The sequence below is a fragment of the Lontra canadensis genome, unplaced genomic scaffold (genome assembly GCF_010015895.1).
Source record: "Lontra canadensis isolate GAN:19392208 unplaced genomic scaffold, GSC_riverotter_1.0 scaffold14, whole genome shotgun sequence".
Taxonomy (NCBI): domain Eukaryota; kingdom Metazoa; phylum Chordata; class Mammalia; order Carnivora; family Mustelidae; genus Lontra; species Lontra canadensis.
Genome location: NW_022631008.1, coordinates 10,456,642 through 10,476,934, shown reverse-complemented (window position 1 = coordinate 10,476,934; position 20,293 = coordinate 10,456,642).

Here is a 20,293-nt window from a genome sequence, read left to right as displayed (position 1 = left end):
TAAAATGCTATGTATGATATATTGCAATCATGGAAGAGGGATATGTGTTACATATTAAGAGACAGAAAGGAAATATTTCCTCCCTTACATTTTGTTGTTTAGGAGCATTAGTTATAAACATTTTCTGTTCTGGAAAATGGAATAGCTAAACTAAAATAAAATAACTTAAATAAAATAGTTGCACTGAATATGGCAAAAGAACAGATAATTGTAATATGATCTATGCATTAAAAAATGGTAATGTTCATGGTCAAAAGACATGAACAAATAATGAAGAGAAAAAATAAATCTAAAAGGCCCATGCACAGCTGAATGAATGTTCTCTATATTTTAAAATTAAAACAAAGCGAATTATTTTTTCAGTCAAATTGGGGGTAGACGAACATTCACTTTCATAGAATAATGATAAGGGTATTAATCAGCATAATCTTTCCAAAAAGCAAATTGCCATCATCTGTTAGAGGTATTAAAAAGTGCCCAGAGATTACCTCAAGGAGTTGAGGTGAGAATTGAGATAATTTTTCTTTTTTCAACACTTGCATATTTTCTAAATGCTATGTCTTTATACTCCACAGGGAACAGTAAATCTTACACTGAAACCTTACACCAAATGTCACCACCTAGTTTTACTGAGACCCCTCAGAAAAATTAAGCAATAGATCTGAAAAAAGGAACTCTCATTTCTCTTATTGTCTTTACATTATATGTTAATAGGAAAATATACCTAGACATAACAAGTGCAAGTAACTATAGACACATACTTATCTATATAGAACTGCTGGGAAATGAGTCAGCCCTTCTAGACAGTGAGATTTAGATGAGTTTCTGGTTGATGAAGGGGAACTCTACACTTTTGAAGTGTTGTTTATAAAATTACACTCCCATGTACAAAGAAGCACAACAATAATGCTTGGAGAAAATTGATGACAATACTCAGACACTAATAGCTAAAACTATTTATTCACAAAAGACATGTATTAAGAGATATGTAGCATATGTCTTGGAAGTAACAATAATAATAGCTACAACTTATTAGGATTTATCATATGCTAGGAACTTTGTATACGCTAAATCTATTTGCAAAATGGTAAAGGTGGGTGTTAAAATGACACTGTTATTAAAAAAAAAACAAACTAGAAACTAAGCATTTTTAAAGAAAATTGACCTAAAGTAATTATTACATGTTAAAGCTAAGATTTTAGAACAGATCCCTTTATTCTGAAGACACTGTTTTTTTTGTTTTGTTTTGTTTTTTCCTAGTTATTTTCTGTAGGTCTCTAGAGTCTTCAGTGTGAACAAGAGACTTCTTGGCAGTTCTCTGAATCCCAGACCTAGGACACACCAACCCCAACCAAACTTACCTTACGAGAGTAGCTCCATTTTATCTGCCTTACAATGAAGCTCTTGGAAACATTCAGATTGAAAACAATCAAAGAAATCAATAAAGAACAATGCATTAGACCAAACTGGTCCTCTTTTTTCTCTTTCCTCTCTCCTTTTCTCCCCCACTGCCCTGCTCTCTTCTTTGCATGCTGCTCTTCCTCTTCACAATTTTTCACTCCCTTGTAAGGCTCCCTAAAGCCAAAACAAATAATTGCAAATAGGTATAAAAATGAAATCAGTAAACATTTGTCATGTAGGAGAAATGGAGAAACATATTTAGTACTGAACCTACTTGTTTCTAAAACCTGGAATTCAGTTGAATTGTCTATCTCCATAGTAGCTTTGCAACAGCTTTTCTGTAAGAAGTTATTTGTCTGGTCTAGTAGCAATGGTTGAAAATTGTAGCTTTATTAAATGCCATTGAGGTCAATGCAAGATTTGTGTGCTGATGGCAAATATGTGTCCTCAAAGTCTTGCCAAATGACAGTTCTGAGTACAATTAGAGAAGTGTATTGAAACTGCAACAGAATTTAGGGTTCTAACTCACATATTAAAGTAGATGTACTTAAATCCTCTGTGACATTGAACCCAGGTTCTCAATCCTAGGGGTTGAGAATTATCTGTGACACTTTTGAAAAACAAATAAACATGAGATTTATCCATATTCACCGAATCAGTACCTTTAGGAATTACCTTTGTATCTCTAATTTTTATTTTTTTATTTTTTAATTATTTTTTAAAGATTTTATTTATTCATTTGAGAGAGAGAGAGAAAGAAAGAGACAGAAAGAATAACCAGGGAGAGAGGCATACTCCCCACTGAACCAGAAGCCAGAAGTGGGGCTGGATCCCAGGACCCCAGGATCATGACCTGAGCCAAAGGCAGACGTTTAAATATCTCAGCCACACAGGCACTCCTATTTACTTTTTTAAGATTTATTTATTTATCTATTTTAGAGACAGAAAGTGTGTGCAGGAGCTGAGGAGCTGAGTGCAGAGGGAGACAGGAAGAGGAGAAGCAGACTTCCTGCTGAGCAGGGAGCACAACCACTTGGGGCTTGATCTCAGGACCCTGAGCTCATGACCTGAGCCTAAACCAAGAGTCTGATGCTTAACCTGCTGAGCCTCCCAGGTGCCCCTGTACTTCTAATTTTTAAAAAGTCTACAGGTATTAAGATACATAGGATTGAGAGCAATTTAAATATAAAGTCATTGAAAATGGCATACATTTCAAAATTATAACTGCATGTAGCTATGCGTCTACACACACATAAAACAAATATTTACATTCAAGTGCTATAGTTAGTATATTAATTCCTCAGTCTCCCAGTTAGGGACATTCTATGTTTCACTTTGCTTTTACTGTGTTCTTAATAGCTTATATTTAATTTTGACCCAAGCTAAAATTTAAAATTGACAAGGTCAGTGATAATTATAATGAGACAGATCCTCACTGAGATGTTAATGTATTGAATTGAATTCCCTTTAATATTAATGGGAGCTCAATCGAGAGATGACAGTGATAAGTATGTAATAAGAGTTTTCTTCATAAAATAAAAGCCATTTTTTTTTATGTGAAACCCTTCTATTTGTTTGCAATGTAAAAGGAAATACTTCATTTATCATTCCAATCATTATTTTGAAGAATTAACTAAAATTCGGCAATAGTAAACAATTGCTTTGTGTATTTAACACTTCCTTTATTCTATCACCTTAAAAGTAATATGAAGGCACAGAGTGTTACAGATACAAACTAAAGAGGTATTAGATGAATGCATATATCTTCATGAACCGCATAATGGGAATCTGGAAGGAGGACAGACGTTCTATTAATTTAATAATTAAATTTACTCTGGTGCAAAATAGAAAACCTATTTTCTATAATCTAAAAATTAGGACTCTACTTTTAGTAATTCAATTTACAATGAGAGTTGCAGATAATTTTTAGATATCCATTTACTAATTATTAACAGAATATTTGAATCTAGGCTTTTCATCTCTATAATATTTCATTACATCCCCACTTGATTGATAACATAAATTACTTTTATATGACATTTTATAATTCAAGAAATGGATTTCCTTTTGTTGCTACATTTAGTCCCTATGAAAGTTCTGTGAAGTAGGTAGATGGGTATCATTAACCCAGTTTTGTAGGTGAAGAAATTGACTACATTAAGGATAAAGGCCAAAGTCTTCCAGTTTAGAAAAAGCTAATGTCAAGACTGAAACAAAAGTTGTCTGACTCCAAGTCCATATGATGAAGGACAAATAGTATAAAAAGAAATCAATTAAATGTTATTTTTTATTGATTAGAAAAAATTCTGAAAGGATATGAATGAATCATAATATAAATTAATCGTGGGATTATCTTTGAATTTTTGTTGACCTAAATTCTTTTTTCTGTTTTACAAAATAACTTTAAGCTGGCTAACAGCAATTAGATTAATGATATAAAAGTTTACATAAGTAATCTAATTTCATAATGATGTATTTATCAACTTGTTCTTATCCTCTTCTTATGGCTAGTATTCTTAGACAAACTCTTAAGTACTCAGCACAGTGACTATTATAGAGAAAGCACTCAAAAGTTTGATATGTAATTTAATTATAGAAATATCATTGGTTATTTGAGGTATGTATGGCCTATAATTAACTATATCTGTTGATGTAAATTGACTCCCAATCTCTTAAAACAGAATTTATCACAGTTAATTGACATGCAACATAGTGCACATTAATAGAATTTAGTATTATGTGTCATATACAAGTAAATAGGATGTAAGTATATACTTGACAAAACTTGAACACAAGCAAGTTCAAAAGAAGTCACTTTGATTCTATTCCAGAATTTATATTTAATGATTACATAGAGGAAACTTCTTCCTCTCTAATCTCACCCAACCTCCCAAGTAACATTCTCCCTTTCCCAAGATATTTGTCATATCCACTTAGAAATTTCACTTCTTAATAAAGCCTTATTACTTATTTCCTTTATCTTTAATAATTTTAGTCAATATCAAAATGTCTTACCTGCAGTGTCCTATTATAAATAAGTAGTAAACAAATGAGTAATACTTTCTAAAATTAAAATGAATGCATTTTATAGAAATTCTACACTTAGAAAATTATGCATGCTGTTGATTAATATTTGGTTGAGCTGGGAGTGGGCCGATCAATGAGAAAGGGGTCATTTCTAGGTGGAAGTCTACATAAGAGAGAAAATGGTAAAGGTAAATAGGAGAGAATGCTTAATATTATTCATATAAAGGGCAACACACTTGAACATAAGCTTTGATGTAGGTTTTTTTTAAGTGACATTTTTTTCTTTGTAACATAAAGAATTTTAATATACTGCTAAAATTAGAATTTATAAACTTGAAGACATGATTTAGACTTCCTATGTAATATATTCAATTATAAAATTCACTATGCCTCTGGGTATAAAATGGGAGACTAAAAAATCCTTATTAAGAAAGTACTCCCACAGGGTAGGAATGACCACAAAGCAATTTATCACAAGAGAACATACGGGTACAAGATTACACAACACTTCTCAATGTGTGGTTTAAGGAAACAGGGGTAGAGTTGGGATTCTTAGTATTAGCTAGAAGAAAATTACATTATTTCATTCACATATGTGTACTTCAAGCATAATACCAGCTTATATGAATAAATCAGATGCTAAGTAAAAGGAGAAAAACAAAAGAAAAATTGAAATTCACTCATCAGTTCTTTGGTTTTTGAAGCCAGTTAACATCTTAGTCATTAGATCCAGTGAAGAAAGTATGTTCCAAATTATGATAATTACAATCACCAAGTATTAAATCACTATGGTGAACCAGCCCATTGCATAATTAATAGTCCCTCATTTAAGATACACTTTCAAATATTTAAAATGTGTTAAAAAATTATATGATTGTCAATTTTCAAAGAAACAGACTTATGATTAAAGGTAATGATGGATTTTAGCTACTAAAACCACTATCTTTTCTTTTGAAGAAATTGTGAAAATTAGTACTATAAGTGAATTGTCTGATTGTTATTCAGTGAAAGTTTTTTTTTTTTAATTTGCCCCTAGTGAAACTATGCATCATGTTAACTGATGTTCTATAATTCTCTCCTCTTGTATAATTACTGTTAAAAATAAACTGGCATAAGTGTTGTTAAGTACAAACAAAATTACACTAAATCATTTGTGCCCAAGACACAATTAATTGTTCAGGAATAGTGACTGTTTCTGTTAGGACCCTAGTACACCTTTGAGTATGCTTAATAAGTACTAGTTCAGTTTGTACATAAGTCTATTTATTCTTGTTATAATTAGATTATTTAATTATATAAAACAATAAAAAAATGGATGCAAAAAAAGACTGACTTTTAACTCTGAAAGTTATGTTGAATTATTTCAAAAGACTTTAAAAAGACAGGTCACTACCTTAAAAATGTTGCTAAAATATGTATGGATGATATGTTTAAAAAAGAAAAAAGATGAATTTGCAATTTGTAAAGATTTGCCATTCAGATTAGCTTCACAAGTCTCCCTTCACATTAAAAACAAAAACAAAAACAAAAACAAAAACAAAACAAAACAAAAAAAAAACCACAGCAACAACATTGGAATCTGTTGAGATGAAATTATGAGTGAGCTTTATGGAAGAATGACAATCCAGAATCCAAAGCATCATTTACACTCTCAAAGGAAAGGCCAGGAAAACTCTGGTAAACAAATTTTCATTCAGCAGCTTTTCAGCTTTGGTAAAAAGTCATGTTGAGTATCTCAGTCTATGTTCATCCAAACTAATCAACAATACTTATCTTTGACAAGTAACTAGTCTTAACCGCTGGGAAAAAGGAATTCACCTATAATTATGTTCCTAAAAAACACCAGAACACCAAATGAAAAATGAGATTACCAAGACTAATAAGATGTTATTTGAAGGACAGTCATAAAAAATGTAGCATCTGAACAAAGTTTCTTTCATGGTTATGGTTGAGTGCAAAAACAAAAACAAAAACAAAAACAAACCAAGAGTAACTTAGAGTGGTCTAGAGTGTATGGTACAATGGGATACTGTCCAAGGAGATAGGGTGCTCAGGTGGTAGACACTTATGCAGCACATTGGGATCTGAAGCTATTGTCAACTTAACCAATGCAATGCTGCCCAGCTTGCCTGCCCTCTCATCCTTTTAACATGTCTAAAGTGGTGGTGTTTTTCTGTTGGTGATCTTTGGTGCTATGCACATTAATTATATCTATTGACTGTAGGGTTACACAATAAAAAGTATGAGGATTTATCTTGAGAAAAAATAGCTCTCATTTATAATTTTTATCACCTTATTTCCTTTTTCTCTTCCATCTTTTTAAACCTTTTTTTAACCATCTTTTTTTAACCACTTGCAGAGGTTTATATTATAATACATAGACATAGCATGTAATCATCGTTCAACCAAATAATGGCTCACTGTTGAGAATGTGTGTGTGCAACATATAGGTTCCTTTTATTACCACTTGTTTTTCTCTCCTAATGAAGCCAGTGCCTATATTAACACCTCTATTATTCTTTCTTTTGTTTATATCTATGTATTAAATGTGTTTGTTTGTATGTGTATTAATGATATTAGGCTAAATTTCTATAACAACAACAGCAACCACAAACAAAACTAGATGCCTCAAACAATACGAATTTATTTTTCTTTCTCATGTTGAGGTCCAGGTGGTTGTTCTAGATCTGAGTTCCAGGTTTTCAAATAGATATTTAGGGACCTGGGTTTCTTCCATCTTGTTTCTGTGTCATCCTCTTCAGAGATTTCCTTTTTTTACTTTAAGGGAGATTAAAGGGTTTTAGCTGATAGGAAAAAGGAAGTGAATATGGAAGTCAATCCCCTGTTCGTGGGCCTCAGTCCAGAGATGACACATGGGAAGTCACTCACAATCCATTGGCAAGAGTGGATTGGCAATAACTCACAACTCACTGGTATTTTTATCTTATGGTCTGTAATGTTAAAGTTTTATTTGAAAAATCCTTTTCTTCTCATATTTTTTTTTCTCCTAACTTTGCCTTTAGCATTTGTGTCTTTTAATGCCCTTGGAGTCCTTCCCAATAGTATTAGTAAGAATTCATGTTTATGTTTTCCCTAAAGTGAGTCAGTTTTTAAACAACATATACTAAGAAATCTTTCTTTTTTCCGTTGATTTTTGGAAACAGCTTTATCAAAATATCAAGTTTTTTTCATATTAATGGATCTGCTTTGAGCTATTTTTTTAAATTACAACAATGGCTTTGTAATATGTCTTAATATCTTCTAAGATGAGCTATCTTATCCTCAAGGTTCATAGCTACCTGTAGATATTTTTTCATATAAATTTTAGAGTATATTTATTAAATTTTTCAAAATAACAAAATATTATAGAATATTTGTTGACTATATTTTACTTTTTTTGTTGTTTTTTACTGTTGATGTAAGCAAATATGGTTAATTCCTATTAACTTATCATGTATCAATAAAATTATCAAACTCTTATTTGCTTATGGTGATTTGGTTGTTTTATTTTCCCCCTAGGAAGTTATAGTAGAGGCAAAAAACTACAACTTACTTCTTCCCTTCCAAATGTTATATCTGTGCTTGTTATTTCTTTTTCTTTTCTTATTGTATTAGCCAGGTTGTCTAGTATTATGTAAATTACAATAAGCCTGAGCATTGTTATATTTTTCCCATACATAAAAAAGAGTATATCAAGTATTTACTTACATAATATTTTTCTGTAGCTTTTGGTATAAAGTTTTTACCTTCTATTCTTAGTTTTCTAAACATTTCTTCCATAAATTAGTAAAACTTTTATTATATATTAGATATTCATATAAATAAATGTACTTAAAAGATCATCTGCATCATTAGTTAAAATTGAATTATTTTCCTCTTCATGCATGAAAGGACTATCCTTGTATTCTGACAATAAGCCAAATCCAATCATGATGCACACTTATTAATTACATATTGGATTTTTCAGCCATAGTTTTATTCATTTCTGCTTCTACACTGATAAGTCTATAATTAACTTTTCTTATATTATTGTTACAGAGTTTTGAATTCAATATTCTGTTACCTTTATAAAAGAGTAAGGTATAGGTGAAGAGACAATGAAATTATTAACATGGAAAACCAATTTCTTTTATTACAAATTGACTCAAAATAGATTAAAGACTTGAATGTAAGAACTAAGACTGTAAGAAAGTTTCTTGACATTGGCCTTGGGAAAGATTTTTTGAATTTGAAAGCAAAACCAAAGTCAACCAAAACAAAAATAAACCAGTGGGACTGGAGGAAATATTTGCAGAGCACATATTTGATAAGGGATTAATATCCAAAATGAATAAAAATCTTATAACTCAATAGCAAAAAATGCAAACATATCATATTTAAATAGGAAAAGGACCTGAGTAAACATTTTTCCAAATAAGATATTCAAATGGCCAATAGGTATCTGAAAAGATGTTTAACATCACTAATCATCAAGGAAATGCAAATCAAAACCAGAATGAGATGTTACCTCACACGTTAGGACATCTGTTATCAAAAAGATCAGAGATAAATGTTGTTGAGGATACAGAGAAAAGGAAAACTTTGTACATAGTGGTGAGAATGAAACTGTTACAATCACTATGGAAAACAATATGGAGGACCCTGAAAAAATTTAAAAATAGAACTACCGCCTTGTTTCTGCAGATTGACGTATTGGATGTGCTCTGTGGCTACAAATGGTCTCAGGCAGGCTCCCTGGTGAGGTTGGCCTGGGGGCTATGCTCAGCAATTGGGCCGCACTGCAAGCTTTCTTTCCTGTCTGGCCCCGGCTATAGAATGGGCTCCAAGGCTTATAAGACTGTTTGGCTAGAAACCCAAACCAGGCAGACCTGCTGAATGAGCCCCCTGGCTTGTTGGGGCTACCATCCTGGCTCTGCAGATGGACAGATGTGCTGACTGTGAGCTCTTCTTGAGCACTGCTGCCTGCAACAATGCAATATACAGAGATCACTAAATGCTGATTTTCTAACTATCCCTAGTGGTCTGGCCTTCAGATTCCCCCAGTGTTTCCTGTGAGGCAAGACCCAAGTGGATCCCTTGGAAAGTGTCCTGCAGTGCTGGGAAAGCTGGATGTCTACCTTGGGCTCTGTTTTCCCACTGGAGAAACTGTAGGCATCTCTGTGTGGTATAGAGCCACACCACACCACCTCTTGGTGTGGTGCTGTGCTGGCCTGAGAGTGGAGCCATGCAGTCTAAGTGAGAGTATTCCTCTTACTTTTCTTTGTGGTTCTTCTTGGTCTCTGTGGGAGTGGTGGGGTTGGAGGGCTTCAGCCTCATCTTCTTCACCTTCTGGGATTTGTACAATGACATCTTGCCTGTGGATAGTTGCTAGTTAGTCTCCTTGTAAGGGGTGCTGATAATGGGAATATAATATTTTGGTACCTTGATGACATCACCAATTTCTTTTTTAACAGTTTATGAAGTTATAATTCACATGACATATAATTCATCTATAAAAATTATAAAACTTAGTGGGTTTTAGTATAGTTATCACAATTAAACACATCATCACAATTAACTTTGGAATATTTTTATTACCTCAGGGAAAAAACAAAACAAAACAAAAAAACCCATACCCTTTAATACATCCCCATTAATTTCCCCTTCCTCATCGAAGCCAGCTCCTGGTAACCACTAATCTCCATAGATCAATAGATCAACATGATCTATTGATCATAGATCATATTTATGTCTCCATAGATCATATTCTGGGCATTTATTATAAATGAAATCATACCATATATTTGGTGTTTTGTGACTGACTTCCTTAGCTTAGCATGTTTTCAAGGTTCATCTGTATTAGTTATCATACTTTGTTCATTTGTATTACTGAGTAATATACCTTCTTAAGGATATACAATTTTATTCATACATTCATCATTTGTTGGTTATTTGAGTTGTTTCTATTTTTTGGCCAGTATGAGTAGTACAACTATAAACATTTCTTGTACATGTTTCTGTGTGGGCACATTTTTATTTTCTTAAATAAAACCCTAGGAGTCTAAGGTGCCTAGATGGTTCAGTTAGTTAAACAACTGACTTGATTTCAGCTTAGGTTATAATCTCAGGGTTGTGAGATCAAGACCTGTGTCAGGCTCTATGCTGGGCATGGAGCCTGCTTAAGATTCTCTCTATCCATCTTCCTCTTCCCCTCTCCCTCTACTCTCCGTCTCCTTCACAAAACAAAACAAAACAAACAAACAAACAAAAAACCAACAACAAAAAACCAAAACCAAAACAAAACAAAAATACAGAAAACAACAACAACAAAAAACACCTAGGAGTCAAGTTAGTGTGTTATATAGGAACTATGTTTAACCTTTTGAAAAACTGTAAGACTGTTTTCCAAAGTGGTTGTACAACTTTATATTCCCACTGAAAGTATATGATTACTGATTTCTCCATATACTGGCTAATATTATTATCTGACTATATAATTAAAACTATATTAATAGATGTGAAGTGCTATTGCATTGTCGTTTGATTTACATTTCCATGATAGCTAATGAGTTAAACATCTTTTCATGTGCTTATTGGACATCTACATATCTTCTTTGAAGAAATATCTATTCAAATCCTTAACCACTTTTTAATTGGATAATTTATTTTGAAATGGGCTTCTTATATAAGTAAGTAATTTTGATAAAATTAACCATCTTTTCCTCCTCAGTATATATGATACTTGGTCATGGTAGATAATACTTCTAATATAATTTTTAACTTTCTTTACTAATATTTTCAATAAAAATTTAAAAATAAAAATTCAGTAGTGAGACTATATTTTTAAGCTATAAATGTCAAATTTTAATATCAGGGCTTTGCTAGGATCATAAAATGAATTTGATAGATTCTTATTTCTTTCAATGCATGGTATTATTGAGAATTTTTGCTTGAGTAAACTCTATATTAAATCAATCTCTCTACAGAATATTCGCTAGAAATAATTAGAGTATTTGGGGAACTGCAGGGAGAGTTGAGGTGCATCTGAGGCAGCCAAGAAGTCTATTGGACTCTGAGAAAATTGAAAAGAATTTGAGTTACACTTACTTTTTAACTTCAACCATCAGAGCCAGCTGGGCAAGCAGCTCTAGGAGATAAGACTTCACTTTCGAGACTTGTGGAAGCAGATGAATTGCAGTCAAGAACCCCACCACCTCCCAAAATTCATAAGGGTGCATAATAAGGATGGTAGCATCCTAAGGAGAGAAGGCTGAGGAAGGGACAAGGTGTCTAAAGCACCTTGAAGGGCTGAGCATTTTTAGCCAAGGAAAATTAAAGAATCCTTTAACAGAGTTACTAAAAGCTCCTCCAACTCCTAGTGGACATTTAGTCATTTTCTTCTTTCCCTGAACCTGGCAGATAGCAGTTGTGCTATAAAGCAGATCAGAAATAGACAAAGGAGTTGCATTTCCCTGAGTTGTAGTGTGAGGTAAAATTTGTAGCCCCACTAAGACTATGCTCTCCAAACTTAGAAGAGTGGATGCCTGTGCAACAGTAATTATGATTGTTATTATTCTCATGAATATTCCCCTCATTTTTATTTAACTGTAGGCCTTTAGCTTTCAGTGGCCAAAAAGGAATGAGAAACAATTAGCTTCTCATTAAAGATGATAATTTTTTTACAGTAGCACTTTAATGTGAAAACTTTAATGGGCAAACAAATCATGTAAGTTTCTCCATAAAATGCCGATTATGCTTCAGAGCCTGAGAACCTGGCTTTTATCAAGTTTCTAGTCTATCCTGATACTACTGGTCTATTGAGTATGCTTTGAGTACTGACGCTTTAGAGCAGGTGATTCTCACTACATGATACTAACCAAATCAACTGAGGAACTATTTTTAAAAGCAGAGAGCTAATCTCATTTTCTCTCCATTCCTCACTTTTCCAAATAGAGTGGAGGGCTTATCAGTGATGTCAGAGATGATGACCTTGTCATACTTATTTTGAAGAAAATAAAAATAGGTAAAAATTTCCAGATAGTTCTAATATGATGTATCTTCACTGGGGGTTTAGGATGATTCCCTGGCAATTATGAGTAAATCCTCAAAATCTAGATGTGAACCTGTAATTAATTAAGTTCAAAATGGCTTTATTAAATTTGGGACAAATACAGGGTAATTCTGATTTTGATAGAATGAGAAATGGGAAATAGGCTCCCTGGAAAATAGAGAAAAGCCCCAAATCATGAAGCTAAATGCCATATTGCATTAAACACAAGAAATGCATGAGTTTTGCTAATATTCCATGGTTTATGTGATTCTAATTGTAACCACTATGGGTACATTAATGAGTTTAGCCTCATATACATTACAATGACATTCAAAGACAAATTAGATTATTCACTCATAACTTTATTTAGGAAGAAACTTATTCCCATTAGAAACAACTTCTCATTTTTTCTCTGTGGAGTAGCAGTGCAGTTCCTAGGAGAAATCACTTGGTCAATGCCAGCAGTCTGGTTCAATTTCCTACTATCCAGGGATCCTAAGATTCAAACATCTGTGAAATTTCCAATGGCTTCTTCATGCCAGTGGAAAGTAAAAAATTTCTTGCTTTGATGGTGTTTCCAGATGTTCTTAATGCTGCACATATGGCAAGGGCCATTCTTTCCTAATAAGCTGAGGTTTCCAAAGAATCACACTAGGCAACTGAAATGCAACAGACCCTGAAATCTATCCATAGATTGGCTTTATCTGAAAAGCATTTATATTTTTGACAACCAATATAATGATCCCAAAACCTATATGTAAGGTCTTACACAGTCATAATGATGAAACAATTTGTAAAATACCCTTGGTTTCTGGCAAAGGGAAGCAGCTTAATCACTCAAAAGAAACTCAAGTTTACTAGAATTTCCTTTTGAAATTATATGTTTTTTCTATTGTTACAGACTTTGAAGTTTAACTATTGGGAGATATTTCTTGGGCATATAGCTGGAAAAGTGAAACTGCCTTTGATTTGTTACTCTCCTTTTAATGTGTCCTTATCCCTGTCCTCAACTGTTCTACTCAGCTAATTCTTTTTAGTTACATTTTAGTAAAAGTAAGTTAAACTGCTTGGATAGAAAACTTCTCCAATTCTTTAACAAATTGTTCAGTTGAGGAGGCAGATACAAGTTACCTGAACTATTGAAATAGTCTCCCAAACTCATTAGACCAGTGTTTTTTAAAATGGTCCCCGACCAGCAGTGGAACCAACAACATCCCCTGGAAACTTGTTAAAAATGCAAATTCTCTGGCACCACCACAGATCTCCTGAATTAGAAATTCAGGTGGGACCCAGCATGCTGTATTTTAACAAGGCTTCCAAGTGTTTCTGAGCAAGGTAAAATCTGGAAACCACTGGATTAGACTCTATCAGTGCTGGAGTAGAAATCTGAACAATTGTGGTGGGACAGTAAGGGAGAAGTTCAACTAAGAAGTTCAACTAAGAAGATCAAGGATGTTTTCACAGTGAATGTGGAATTTAAACAATTAAAAAAATACCTTTAATAAGTTGAGAAAGATTTCACTGAAGAGTATTAAGACTGAAAAGAACATTAAATTCTCACAGAAATGCATTGTCTATTTGAGAGACGTGGAGAAAATCTGAGTGGTCGATTAATAGGGCTACTTATGGGAAACAATGGTAAGAGAAGATGGGGAGAGTGATTGGCTCACTTTGTGAAAAGGTTTCTATGGATTTTGTCCTCTCAGGAAGAAGCAACCATCAGAGGTTGCTGAACACAAGAGAGATATCATCACATTTGCTTTCTCGGGACAGAAGTTCAGCAGTAGGGTGGTGGACTGAGTTAGGTAGAGAGTGAGAAAGATACCAAGTAATAAGTTATTTTCATATTAGGATGAGAAATGATGAGGTTTGAAATTATAATTAGGGAAATCAGGGGCTGGTTTTAACATTTTTTTCAAGGTAGCACTGTGATCAGTTAAAGTATTAGAAGATTCCCTTCTGGTAAATGTGTAGAAGGTAGCAAAAAATCATTACTCTGTCTTAACAACTCTCTTTGCATCTGGGAATTATTTTATTTCTGATGATAACATCCACACATCTGTTCCCTTGATCTTTTTGTTTGTTTGTGTTGTATAGATATGTATAAAATATGACTTATCTTTCTCTTAAATACAGTAATTTGTATTTTTGATTCCTGTGCAATGGTGGAAAAGGGAGGTAAGGGCACAAAGAAGCACAAAGTAGGGGGCACCTGGGTGGCTCGTGGGTTAAAGCCTCTGCCTTTAGGTCAGGTCATGATCCCAGAGTCCTGGGATCGAGCCCCACATTGGGATCTCTGCTCAGCAAGCAGTCTGCTTCCCTCTCTCTCTCTGCCTGCCTCTCTGCCTACTTGTGATCTCTGTCTGTCAAATAAATAAATAAAACCTTAAAAAAAAAAAGCACAAAGTAAAAAAATAAACAAAATAATATAAGCACAAAATGGATACATTAAAAATGCAAATCTGAGACGTGTAATAAAATTGGATTCTTGGGTGGTTTTAGCTCTATGAGGTATGTGCAGTATGATGTTGTGGAAAAGGCATTTGTTTCCACTTCAAGTTCTGTCTCTTTTAACTGTGTGTTGAAGAGGTCATCAAAAAGATGTAACCACTGGGCCTAAGTAGGAAGAGACTCCTTGAAATAGGCTTCTGCTTGTCTTTCCTGCTCCCAGGTGTTGCTCCAAGGACACAGCCTTGAGATAGTGATGTGGTGTTGAGGTCACCTGTATGGTTTACCTGAGGGAACCCATTGAAGACCTCTATATAAACTGAAGATTTGGTAGGCGGGCGTAGGGATCTACCTGTCTTGTTGCCCCTGGAGACAAGCCTCATATGTAAGTTCCCTTGCTTATTATTTTTTTTTAAGATTTTATTTATTTATTTGACAGACAGAGATCACAAGTAGGCAGAGAGGCAGGCAGAGAGAGAGGGGAAGCAGGCTCCCTGCCAAGCAGAGAGCCTGATGTGGGACTCGATCCGAGGACCCAGAGATCATGACCTGAGCCAAAGGCAGAAGCTTAACCCACTGAGCCAGTCAGGCACCCCTCCCTTGCTTGTTAAAACTGCCACTCAACCAACCTGGAGTGGCCTGCTTCTTTCTTTCATCTTTCCCTGCCCTGGGTAGGGGGTCCAGTTTCAGATTACACCTGGGAAGTTTCTGAGATCTTGCAAACCAGTACTGTGAGATCATGGTCTAGTCATTTTCTTCTCTGGGTGAAGTTTATTCACAAGTTAAATGGGGGTGGGGGGATTAGATGTTAGAAACTTAGATATCAGTGTGTGAGTAAGAAGAGAGTTCTCTGATTTATTTTGGCTATTCTCAAATTTACAAGTGTTTTTTGGGCAGGAGGTTGGAAAAGTCAATACAGCTGAGAAAGGAATATACATATGGACACCCACGTGTGATCTTCTGTCAAAAAAAAAGAAAGAAAGAAAGAAAGAAAGAAAGAAAGAAAGAAAGAAAGAAAGAAAGAAAGAAAATCCAGAGTAATTTGTCTGGAATGAAAAACTCGGCTGACTTTGATTGATCAGTGACTATACTTATAGCCTGGTCCTACTGAAGGCAGGTGACATTTTCCTCGTTCACGCTCCTATACTTATTTTATCTTGGGCCTTGAAGGTTATTTTGTGACTGTCTCTACTGTACTGCAAACCCAGGTGTTTGTCGGATTTACCAATCCATTCCCAGTATTAACACAGTGACTGAAGAAATTTATATTTGATAAATTAATGACTAATAAATTATTAGCTAAGAAAAACAACCTATTTGTCAGCCATGGACATGTATACTGACCCGAAACAGGCAATTTCTCATATAAAACAATACTATAGTGTCTCTTTATTTTCACATCATTTCTCATATTTATCACAGGATTAGAAGTATTAGGAGATACATAAAAAATTAGTCTGGTTTAGTTTTCACTATGTCAGATATATTACATGGCATATACTAAGGCTCTCATTTAACCTATATCACAATCCTGCAAATATTAACCCCTTCATTTTTAAATAAGAAAAATATGCACCCTAAATTTCAATTAACTGGCTCAAAAGTCTATTTGTTTTCAGAACTACCCCATTATCCTGATTCCTCTTTTACCATAATTGAAACTAAAATACATTTCATCATTTCTGTGAATTGTTTATTTTGCCTTTCTGATTATTTTTTTAAGTATAGTTGACACATAAACTTATATTAGTTTCAGGTGTACAACATAGTGATTCACCAATATAATATCATTTACTATATTCCTTATGCTGTCCCTATCATTCCCATGACTTGTTTATTCTATAATTGGAAGCCTGTATCTCCTCCCACTCTCCTTCACCCATTTTGCCCACCCCCCACGCCAATCCCCCCTGGCAACCATTAGTTTGATTAGTTTGGTCTCCATATTTATAGGTCTGCTTCTGCTTTATGTTTGATGATTCATTTGATTTTTTTTTTTTTTTTTTTTTAGATTTCACACATGAATGGAGTCTATAGTATTTGTATTTCTCAGTCTGACTTACTTCACTTACATAATATTCTCTAGGTCCATCCATGTAATTGCAAGTGGCAAGTTTTTGTTTTTGGTTTTGTTACATGATGTTCTACAGTGCAGTTATGAAAAGTGCTTGTCAGTTGAAATAAAAACCACATTTGATAGACGGGGGGGGGGAGTTGGGGAGTACACCTGGGTGGCTCAGTCAGTTAAGCATCTGCCTTCAGCTCAGGTCATGATCTCAGGGTCCTGGGATTGACACCCAAAGGCTCCCTGCTCAGCGGGGAGCCCACTTCTCCCTCTGCCTGCTGCTTCCCCTGATTGTGGTCTCTATCTCTGCGACAAATTCAAATGAATAAAACCTTTAAAAAATTCATTTTATCTAACCTCCCAAACATTAAAGAAAGTTCTAGAGAAATGTGGATCTTTCTTATGGTTGAATAATATTCCAGTGTGTGTGTGTGTGTGTGTGTGTGTGTGTGTGTGTTTATAATCATATCTTCCTTATCCATTCAGCTATCCATGGACTCTTAGATTGCTTCCATATTTTGGCAATCTACAGATCCAATGCAATTTCTATGAAAATAACAAAAGCATTTTTTACAAAGCTAGAACAAATAAAACTAAAATTTGTATGGAACATCAAAAGATCCTGAAAAGCCAAAGCAATCTTGAGAAAGAAAAACAAAGCTGAAGGTATCATAATTCCAGATTTCAAGATATACTACAAAGCTGTAGTAATCTGATTGTTTATTGCTAATGAACCTGTCCTAAACCCCTGGATTCTCCTTTCTCTTAGACCACCCTATCCTAAGGCCCTACTTCTTTAGTCAGACCCTACTTCTCAGTATGTGGTTAGTCAACATTCTCAAGTTAAGGCAGCAAAGAACTTCCCTATAGATCTTGTTCACTGAGGTGAAAAAGTAGTCTATATACCTGTGTTATGTGTTTAGAACTGTTCAATCTGTTTTTTTTTTTCAAATTTCCTTCCATACTATAATAGGAACACTTCCACTAAGAGTAAATTCAGACTTTATTTCTCTTTATCATTTTTTAAATTTTGGGAATAGCACACTGATCCACAGGATAAAGAAGACACTTTAAGCGTGAACTCCACCAATTTGTAGAATGACCTTATAAAGTTAGTCAAATATTTTGCTTAATTTTGAGTGTGTATAAATTTATTGGTGAAAATGACATCAACAATTTTAGTGAAATACGTGAAAGCTTGGGAACGCTTAGAGTTGTGAGATAATGCAGTTGTCATAAATCATTCTATGTAACTGTCATGTTGACTTAAATTGATGATCATACACTAGCCACAGACTTAGAATATATTTGTTTTTCTCCCATGAGAAGTAGAAAAAAATATAAATTAATGCTATACATCTGTGTCTATTACAAATAGTGAATTGAATCTCTTTGGTAAATTCAAAATGCTTTTTTCACTTTTTTTCAATGTGCTATCAAATTTTCTTCCAGCCGTACCACTGGAACAGTTGTAGGATAAATGAAGCCAATTAGCTGGGACACAGAGATGATTTTCACCTAATATTTGTTATAAAAATCCTAATAGTATTATGAAAATGTGAGATAAATACTGGTACTATAGAGATGTCTTTTGGAATTTTTGTGGACTTTATGGTTAAAGGTGAAGTAAAGTTGTCAGAATGATTGATTGCTATGTTTCATCATATCTGCTCTAGTTGTATGATTTGAAAGCATTCTATGGAGTTAGGAAAATCTATAGACTTTTCTTGCTTCCCTTTGCACCACAATGAGCTATTTGGGATTTGTCGCTTTCTTTGTAATGTCTTATAGGGTGAACACAAAGGAAAAGTCAAAGGTGAGTCCTTCTGTTGAGTTAAAAGGAATAGATTTTTGGCTGTGTTTAAACACAACTGCAAGATTGACTATTCTCATTGAATTGACTGATCAATTTGGTCCAACAACAAATTTGAGTTTTATCTTCTTTCAGTATATTGATTAAATACACTGGTTGTTTTTGTACACTTGCTTGTATGGGAACAGCTGCAGCATAGCTTGTTAACCTAGGCCTTGGAGTCCGACAACTTCAGTTTCTATCTCGCCTCCTCAAGAAATAACAGTTATTTTGTCTCCATTATCTCATATGTAAAATGGAGATTATGCTGGAATGAATTTCTTAGTGTTATTATGAAAATTAAATTAGAGATTTAACAGGCTTGAGCAGTACCTGGCACAAACTAAGCTTATTAACTATTATTTTATCATCCTAATTACGTTGTATATCTACATATATAGACACACAAGCTCTGGTATCAAGTTATGTATATATATATTATAAATTTACTCATGAAATTCAGCTTAAAAACTCATTTAACTAAATAAAATTTTAATTAATTTATTTTTACTTGTTGCCTAAAGTCCTGTGGAGAAAATAACCAGATGTTTGACAACCTACATTGTGTCAACTTGCCACAGAAAAGCCAATTCAATTAAAAAATGTAATTATTCATTCCAATGGTCTGTTTACACAGTACAAGGCATTTAGTTTGGCCACATTTTTACTTAATTGTTCAAATAATTGGACTTTGGGTAGATAGAGCCTGGAATGGTCAAATTTGATGCTGCTGAATGATTTGGTTGTTTAGATTTGTCATGACTCATTAACTATAAGTAGCAACAGAATTATTTCTGGTTTCTTGCCATTTACAGGATCATGTAGTTAGGTTGCCGAAAATTTTAACAGCAAGAACATTTTGTTGTATCTAATTGTATTTCATCCATGAATATACAATATAAATTTTTCAAAAATTACTATGTATTAGATTTTGGACACTATACGTATCCACACACTATGTTTTGTATTATCTAGATAGATATAGATAGTCTCCAAATTGTGCACATATATATGTACCTATTATGTGTAGAATATCTATAAACGTATACACAATTATACTCATTACCTGAAATAGTCTTAAATTCTTATAAGCAGTGTGATAAATGGTAAAGAGTGAAATTTGGTTGCTGTCCTAAATCCAGACTATGTCAATGTATCCAATAAAAATATTCTCAGATATTTAAAAGATAAACACTCATATTTGTTTATTTAAATAACGTGGTACTGTGATATTCTTGTCATTCAGAATTACACAAATAAGGCAATAATGATCAATGAAGGAGTAGAAGTCTACGAAAAGCAATTTATAGAGAATCTAATTACCTAAAATAACAGTTTCCACCAAAGGGAATTCAAATATGTACAACCCATTAAATTCATATTTATTTAGGGGTTACAGTTGGCCATACTACTAGAGTCAATATGTAGATGTTTCCTTTCTCCCCAAACTATTCCTGATGTTCTATGGTAT